Below are 9,774 nucleotides of genomic sequence, written 5' to 3'. Positions count from 1 at the left end.
GATCCTGACTCCTCATTAATTGTTCGTTGGTAGCTAGTGCAGGCTCTAAGTAACTATTTACCTAAGTATATATGTATAAAAGTTTATCTTGCCCAGTCAAAAACACCATAGCAATGACACTGTGTTGCAGTGTGAAGAGAATTTATATTGATTTCTTAAAAAACGTATAGACTTTTGTTTTCCAGTTATTGTGACAAAGACAAAGACATAAAACATCACTATTATTGACATTGACTTAATGAGTAAAAGTCAGGAAGAAAATTTATCTTATCCAGGGTGAATATTTCACTATCACTACCAACATAGGTAGAGTTCACACACCTTTCCTTAGGTGTGGCCATTCTTAGATAACATTTTAACAGTACCATATATTCTTGAAAGATATATAGAAAAAAAGTATTATGCCAACATGGAAAAAGATTGACTTATGAATGTTAGATCAAAAAAAGATCATGATGCTCAAACTGCGCAGAAGCCAACAATGGTGGAGCCTCCTTGAAATCCTCAGTCACCTTCAACACATACATGAAATGGATTTTTTCGCTTAAACAAACCTCATATTTCCCCTTCCTGTCTCTCATCACCAGAGCTTTATTTCAGACGCTCATCATGTCCTGGTTAGATTATTACCAGGTGTCAACTTACTTCAGTCTCTCCTTACTGTAGGTTGTCATTTATCATTTTGTGACTGTCAACATCACATTTTAATTTTTTTAAGACTTATTTATTTGAGAGAGAGAGCATGAAAGAGCACAAGCAGAGGGAGGGGCAGAAGGAGAGGGAGAAGTAGACTCCCCACTGAGCAGGGAGCCCAATGTGATGTGGGGCTCAATCCCAGGACCCCAGGATCAGGAACTGAGCCAAAGGCAGGTGCTTAACTGACTGAGTCACCCAGGTGCCCCAACATCACATTTTTAAGCCCCCAATTCAAATAATTCTTCTCAAGGGTGCACTCCTTTATTTTTTAGCCATTCAACCTTTCTTATAATTTCTCAAACAAATCATATTTTCTTTTACTTTGTGTTTTGCTTCTTCTGGAATAATTTTACTTCCTTTCATATCATGATGAAAATTTCATTGCCTATGATTGTCCCCCAAAAGAAAAACATCATCCCCTCTCCCTATTCCTTAAACACCAGTTACATTTTATCTGTCTTCTCTAGGAGACTAATGCCCCAAAGACTGTTGGTCAACTTTGTAACCTCCTCCACAGTCCAAACCCTGGCACAGTACCCAACACATAGTATGCACTCAAGGAATGCTGGTTAAATGAATGACTGAATTGAGTAACTTGTTGCATTTTGTGTACTACAGAATAAAATTTTGTTATGATGTGGACTAAGTACTTGAGTATTACATTTTTCTTCTACATGAGTTGGTGTATTTTTCTTCCCTCTTCAAAATGTAATAGAGTTATGAAATCATGCACGTAATGACTCAGAAATCATGGAAAATAAGAAGGAAGAAGGACAATTGCTCCTACCTTGGGTTAAACTTAAGCATAGATGATTATCTAGTTTCTTTGATCTAATGACCATTTGAAAGGAAATTGACATGTAGTTTTTAAATCAATTCTATAATTTCTTCAATGTTCAGAGGAGAAATTAACCTCTTAAAAAGTAAAAAGCATTACCTATCAGAAACCAAGCAACAACAACAATGAATTAGAAATGTAAAACTTCAGTGAAGCATGACTCTCACCCGCAAGTGCTATTTAATAAATGCTGCCTAGGATTTACCTGTCAATTATCTTTGCTTTAGTCTCCATTGGTTCATTCTTCTATTCAATAAGCAGGTATTAAAAGATAAAGTGGTAAGCTGGTAAAAGCTTAGGTTCAAGCTCTAATGACAGGCTAAGGCTTCCATCCCACTTCTCTTCCTCTCAGAGTGAGAAGCAAGGTGTCATAATTCCAAAATATGAAGTATTCCCTAGAGAGAGTAGATCAGGAGTGGAGAAAGGGAGCTAGTCACTTGACTTGAGATTTTAGAGTAAGAATGTGAGTATTGAGGAGGAAAAAGCCCAGGAGTTAAGATGGGAGAATACTAGATATAACTAATCCATTTCATAAATACTTGCAAAATGTATGAATTAATTAACTCTGAACTTGAAGCTTCTACAAATATCACTTAGGGGAAAAAACAGCAAAAAGTCACGAGAGCGGTTCCAAGGAAAATAGGGCATTTTTCACTGTCATAGGCAATAACTGACTTTCCAAACACTCGAACTGCCCATGCAATAGAGAGGATCCTAGGTGAAAAATGTTAGAGACAGTTCCAACAAAGACTCAAATCAACTCACGAAAGACCCTATCTTCTTCAAAGATAAATCTGTTCATTCCAACTTATTCATTCAACATTTTAAATGATTTATGATGTGATAATCCCTATATTCACCACGGAGGATACAAATATTCATAGCAGACATAATTTTTGCCCTCACAAAGCTTATAGTAAAATAATGGAAAAATATAAATGATCAGTTAACCAAAACAAATAAAAAATTAATTCTGTTGTTATTTATTGAATACATAATCATACTTAGTGAAGGTCCAACAGCAGCTTGCTGGATCAAAACACAGAAAGTGACTGAGTTAAATAAGGAAAACTTTTCATTTATTTAACAAAATTAGTTAAATGTTTACTATACATCAAACACAGCAAAGGAAAGAGAAGAAAAGTGTGTACAAGGTATAGCTCCCCATTGATAGATGAATGAATAAAGAAAATACACACATACACACAGTGGAGTATTATTCAGCCATAAAAACAAAGGAAATCTTGTCAAGGTCCATGGATGGACCTTGTGGGTTAAGTGAAATAAGTCAGATAAAGACAAATACTAATTTCACTTATATGTGGAATATAAAAAACAAGATGAAACAAAACAAAGACCAAACTCATAGATAGAACAGGTTGGTGGTTGCCAGAGGTGGGGGTGGGCAAAAATGGGTGAAGGTGGTCAAAAGATACAAACTTCCAGTTATAAAATAAATGTCATGGGGATGTCTATATAGCATGGTGACTGCAGTTCATACTACTGTATTGTATATTCCAAAAGTTGCTAAGAAAGTAGATCTTAAAAGTTCTCATCATAAGAAAAAGAGTTGTAACTATGTATGGTGATGGATGTTAACTAGATTTATTGTAGCAATCATTTTGCAAAATATACAAATATGAAACCATTATGTTGTACACCTGAAATTAATATGTTATATGTCAATGATGTTTCAATTTAAAAAAATTACAATCAGAATAAAAAGACATAGTCCCCGGTCCTTCAAAAAGCATATGGTTTGATAGGGAAAACAGGTATATAACCAAAGAGATATCAACACGCATACAATATGATGTAATAATAAATACATAAATAGAGATAAGCCTTTGCACATGTTTCCATTACATGCACATATAAAAAAGCAATCAGAATGCAGAGAAGGAAATGATCATTTAAGATACTATTATTTTGAAATGTTTAAATTAATTGTGAGAAAGACCTGATACTAGCTCAGGCCCTACCAAAACTGAGCTGCATGCTTCTCTTATTCTCACATTTGTCCCTCATTGCAACCTCAGTAAGTCCTTCCTACTAATCCAGTTTTGATATAGGTATATGATCCCACCTCAAACCGGATAATGCCCCATTTGAGACCAAACTCTAATCCTTAGCCCTGCCAAAAAAAATTGACCCAGTTTAACCTCCACAAATTTGGCTATATCTTTATGGAAGTCCCACCAGTACCCAGCACTACCAGTCCTATATACTAAACCTAGGTTCCATGAACCTGTCCTCTCCTACTATAGTTAGCTTATTAGAAATGCATGTTGAGTCAATCCATTAAATAAATACTTGTAGAGCACTTATAATAAACAGAGTTTGAGAAGTGGTACAAAGGTGAACAAAATAAAACTTCTATCCTCAATAATTTTATATCCAAGGAAACAGACACTCAAAAGGATTAATTTCAGTAGCCCATTAAAAGCACATCACATTTATAAGATACAGGGACAGAAAGGAATACCTAACTCAAGTTAGAAGAGATGAAGAGAAAAAAAGACCTTTCTCAGTGAGGAGACCACAAATCCCAGGTTGCCCTTAGAAGTGCTGGACTACACTTATGTTGGCATACCTTTCTCCCCACTAAGTTTTTATTTCAATTCCAGCTAGTTAATATACAATGCAATATTGGTTTCAGGTGTAGAATTTAGTGATTCATCACTTACATACAACACCCAAGTGCTCGTCACTAGAAGTTCCTTCCTTAATACTCATCACCTGTTTAATCCATCCCCTTTGTCCACTTCCCCTCCAGTAGCCATCAGTTTGTTCTGTTTCTTGGTTAAGAGTCTGTTTCTTGGTTTAACTCTCTTTTCCCCCCATGTTCATTTGTTTTATTTCTTTTTTTTTTTTTTTTTAGATTTTACTATTTAGGGTTTTTTCCCCAAAATTTTTATTTAAATTCTAGTTAGTTAACATACAGTGTAATATTGGTTTCAGGAGTAGAATTTACTGATTCATCACTTACATACAACACGCAGTGTTCAACCCAAGTGCCCCCCTTAATACCCATCACTCATTTAGCCCATCCCCCACCATTTGTTTTGTTTCTTAAATTCCACATATGAGTGAAATCATATGGTATTTGTCTTTCTCTGACTTATTTCACTTAGCATAATACTCTCTAGCTCTATCCACGTTGTTGCAAATGGCATGATTTCATTTTTATGGCTAATATTCCATTGTATAAATATATATCACATCTTCTTTATCCATTCATCAGTCAATGGACATCTGGGCTCTTTCCATAATTTGGCTATTGTAGATAATGCTGCTGTAAACATCGGGGTGCATGTACTCCTTTGAATGTGTATTTTTGTATCCTTTGGATCAATACCTAGTAGTGCAATTGCTGGATCATAGGGTAGTTAGTTCTATTTATAACTTTTTGAGGAAACTTCATACTGTTTTTCAGAGTGGTTGCACCAGTTTGCATTCCCACCAACAATGTAAGAGGGTTCCCCTTTCTCCGCATCTTCACCAACACCTGTTGTTGCCTGTCTTATTGATTTTAACCATTCTGACTGCTATGAGGTGAAATCTCATTGTAGTGTTGATTTCTATTTCCCTGATGATGAGTGCTGTTCAGCATCTTTTCATGTGTCTGTTAGCCATCTAGATGTTTTCTTTGGAAAAATGTCCATTCACGTCTTCTGCTTATTTTTTAATTGGATTATTTGTTTTTTAGGTGTTGAGTTTTATAAGTTCTTTATATATTTTGGATACTAACCTTTTAACAGATATGTCACTTGCAAATATTTCTACCATTCCAAAGGTTGCCTTTTAGTTTTGTTCATTGTTTCCTTCACTGTGCAGGTTTTTATCTTGATGAAGCCCCAACAGTTTATATCTGCTTTTGTTTCCCTAGCTTCAGGAGATGTATCTAGTAAGAAGTTGCTAGGGCTGATATCAAAGAGATTACTGACTGTGTTCTCCTCTAGGATTTTGATGGTTTCCTGTCTCACATTTAGGTCTTTCATCCATTTTAAATTTATTTTTGTGTATGGTATAAGAATGTGGTCCAATTTCATCCTTTTGCATGTTGCTGTGCAGTTTTCCCAACACCATTTGTTGAAGAGACTGTCTTTTTCCCGTTGGATATTCCTTCCTCCTTTGTCATAGATTAATTGCCCATATAGTTGTGGGTCTGTTGCTGACTTCTCTATTCTGTTCCATTGATGTATGTGTTTGTCTTGTACCAGTACATACTGTTTTGATCACTACAGCTTTGTAATATAACTTGAAGTCGGAAATTGTGATGCCTCCAGCTTTGCTTTTGTTTTTCAAGATTGCTTTGGCTATTCGAGGTCTTTTGTTGTTCCATACAGTTTTTAGGATTGTTTGTTCTAACTCTGGAAAAAATGTTGTTGGTATTTTGATAGGGATTGCATTAAATGTGTACATTGCTTTGAGTAATATAGACATTTTAACAATATTTGTTCTTCCAATCCATGAGCATGGTATATTTTTCTATTTTTGTGTCATCTTTAATTTCTTTCATTAGTGTTTTATAGTTTTCAGAGTACAGATCTTTTACCTCTTTGGTTAGGTTTATTCCTAGGTATCTTATGATTTCAGTGTAATTGTAAAGGAGATTGATTCCTTAATTTCTCTTTCTGCTACTTCATTATTGGTGTATAAAAATGCAACAGATTTCTGTATGTTGATTTTGTATCCTGAGACATTACTGAATTTGTGTATCAGTTCTAGCAATATTTTGGTGGAGTCTTTTGGGTTTTCTATATAGAGTATCATGTCATCTGCTAATAGTGAAAGTCTGACTTCCTCCTTGTTGATTTGGATGCCTTTTATTTCTTTTTGTTGTCTGATTGCTGATGCTAGGACTTCCAGTACTATGTTAAATAACAGCGGTGAGAGTAGACATTCCTGTCTTGTTCCAGACTGTAGAGGAAAAGCTCTGAGTTTTTCCCCACTGAGGATGATATTAGCTATGGGTCTTTTGTAGATGGCCTTTATTATGTTGAAGTATGTTTCCTTTGACCCTACTTTCTTGAGGGTGTTTATAATGAATGGATGTTGTACTTTGGCAGTGGCATACCTTTTTAATAATGTCTCATTTTATTTTAAGACTTGGCAGATAAAAGGTGATATTCATTAAAGTTAATTGTTAATAGTTAAATCTTGGGTAATAGTATAGAGAATAATGGGGTGAAACCAAGTGAAGTCAGAGAAGTAATCCAAATAAAGAGTGTATACTGTGTAAATCCTGGAGGTAGGAAAATATGAAATGAGTAACTGCAAGAAAGTCAATAAGACCAGAATGTGGCATTTCAAGATTTGCAGAATGTGAAGCCAGCAGGTAAAAATGAACTACATAAAATGGAGCTTCAGCTTGATCCTTCAAGTAATGAGGAACCACTGAAGTGTTTCAAATAGACAAATGATGAGGTAAGACGTGACACTATTTGTACTTTGAAAAATCAGACTGTTGGACAAACAGAGAAAAGTGATTTTGAAGCAACATGATATGGGATTAAACATTAAAACATAGGTTTTGGAATCAGACCAATTCAGATTTAAGTTATACTCTGATTTAAATCCTAATATTACCATTTACTAGCTTTGTTACAAGCACAGACTCTGGAGTCAGACTGCTTGGCTCCAAAACCTAGTTCAAATACTTATCATCTCTATTACCTTTAGAAGCTACTTAACTTCATTATGCCTCAGTTTCATTACCCATATAATTAAAAAAATAATAATACTCCTTACTTCAAAGTGTTTTAATTAAGGTTAAATATGTTGGGGGGGGGCTGGTTGGCTCAATTGGAAGAACATGCCACTCTTGAGCTTGGGGTTGTGAGTTCAAGCACCACATTGGATGTAGAAATTACTTAAAAATAAAATCTTTAAAAAGAAAGTTTAAATATGTTAATACAGACAATATCCTTAGAACAGTGCCTGGAACATGATAAGCACCTTCTGTTCACATGTTTTGCTCACGATTTTTTCACAACAAAATAGATATTTGTTGAAAATTTTCATAATTATTTTAAGTTAAAAGTTTGATGACACAATGTTTATAAAAAATTTAAGACATAGTTTAGTAGCAAAAAGAAAAGTTAGCTCCTGTTCCAATGCCCAAGAAGAGTTTTGCTCTATCTGTAACAAAAGGATGAGGTGGTAGTAATACTCGTAGATGTCAGAAGATTTTTTTCCCATTTTTATTAGCATGATCTACTCAAAGAAAGAAGCCTTAAAGAATGACAAGAAGGGATTTTCATTGGAATGATGTCTTATAATTACTAAAAGCAGAATTATCTCCAGCCCATTAGTAATAGCAACAACAAGAAGATGATAGAATGTACATACTATGTATGTATCACAAATAGTACATTATGACTTTTCCAAATTTGTTTTAAATACTGGGTTATCTCTTTCAGGTTATTTCCTCTCAGAGCAATTAAATAACAAAAATATACATTTTCATATTTAAAGTAGTTGCTAGAGAAATTATAAATTAAATTCAAATGCATATACACATTGGACACTGTTGGGGCCCCACACCACACACCCTAGGGCCAGCTCTACCTTCAGCAACAGCTGTGGTGGACAGTTCTTGCACATACTGTAGGCTTCCCTCTTCAAGTTCCCAGGGTATCTTACTCTAAGGGCACAGTCCGTAAGTGCAGCAGATAGACATCTCCAGGAGCAACCTTCAGTCAGTGACAGATGATTGTCAGTGGGTAGATGTCCCAGTCTCACATTCATTGGAGGGACAATTCTGAGGTTTATTCTACATGGTTTCCCAAAGGATCCCTAGCAAGACTGAACTCAGTTGCCTAGAGTAATAACCAGTTCAAGAACCCACTTTTAATTGGCTTTCCCTCATCTATGTTTAACTCTTCCACTGCATTCTCTCTATTCCAGCATTCTGGGAACACATCCCAAATAAGCTAACTGTGCCTAAATCAAAATTTAAGAATTTGCTTTTGGGAGAACCCAAACTATGACAAGAATTCTATTATACTAAAGTTTTAATCTGATCATCTTTGTAATAAATTTTTGATAAGTTGAGTGGATAATCGTATCAGTTGGTCGACATGCTAATAATTCTGTTTTTAATTTCATGACTTCTTTCTGTTATCACGAGGATTGTGCTGTTAATATGAGCTAACTATACATATCTTAGTATTTCTATCACCACATCTGACTCTTTTCATTATTAGAAAGAAAAGAATCTTTTGTAACATCTATTCAATGTTCTGTTGTAGAAAAGGGGGTAATATTAATGACAGTGGAATAATTTTCAAATTTCAAAGAAAATGTATCTCAACCGAAAAAATTATTTAATGTACAAAATGCAGCCTCCTTGTGTTTGGATGGCCCTTACTCTCAATCAATACAGCTCACACAATATTTTGCTCAAGATTTATTCAGCAAAATAGATATTTTTTGAAAAATATTGTTCACTTTCTTTCCCTGTCAGACTGTTGACATACTAGTGAATTGTTTATAAAATGAATGCTGTATCTTCCTTTCAGCTGACAGGTCCCTGTGGATTGCTGTTTATTAGTTTTGTTTGTTGTGATTCAAAATGCAGGATCTATTTTTCCCCAGTGCTGCTTTTTTTTTCACTTTTCTTTTCTTTTCTTAGTCAACCAGAAGAAGATAAACAGAATGTTCTTATTTACAAGTAACTACTGAGATGTCCTTCAAACCCACTCTGAATTTCCATTAAGCTCTCCTTCCATGTCTTAAATCTTAAAAATGTAAAAGAATCTAATGCACAAGGTGAGAAGTTGGGGGGTGGTTTTTCTGTTTGTTTGTTTTTTAGCTCTTTGTGTTGGAGTTGTACAATATAGGATTTATTTACAGGGTCAGAAAAGTGATGTCATTGAAATCTCTTTAAATTGGTGGCATTGAAATGAGAGCAAAACTAACGGTATATTCAAAGCAATTACTTTTAGGCAGAAGCAAATTTTTGTCATTCATCTCTTCATCCATCTATCCATTCAACAAACTTGTATTAAATACCAAATATGGGGGCGCCTGGGTGGCTCAGTCGTTAAGCGTCTGCCTTTGGCTCAGGTCGTGATCCCAGGGTCCTGGGATCGAGCCCCGCATCAGGCTCCTTGCTCGGTGGGAAGCCTGCTTCTCCCACTCCCCCTGCTGTGTTCCCTCTCTCACTGTGTTTCTCTCTGTCAAATAAATAAATAAAATCTTTAAAAATAAATAAATAAATAAATAAATAAATA

Source organism: Leptonychotes weddellii, chromosome 4 (assembly GCF_054177405.1).
Source record: "Leptonychotes weddellii isolate Sample4059 chromosome 4, ASM5417740v2, whole genome shotgun sequence".
Taxonomy (NCBI): domain Eukaryota; kingdom Metazoa; phylum Chordata; class Mammalia; order Carnivora; family Phocidae; genus Leptonychotes; species Leptonychotes weddellii.
The sequence above is the reverse complement of the archived record's forward strand: the minus strand, read 5'-3'. Positions refer to the sequence as shown.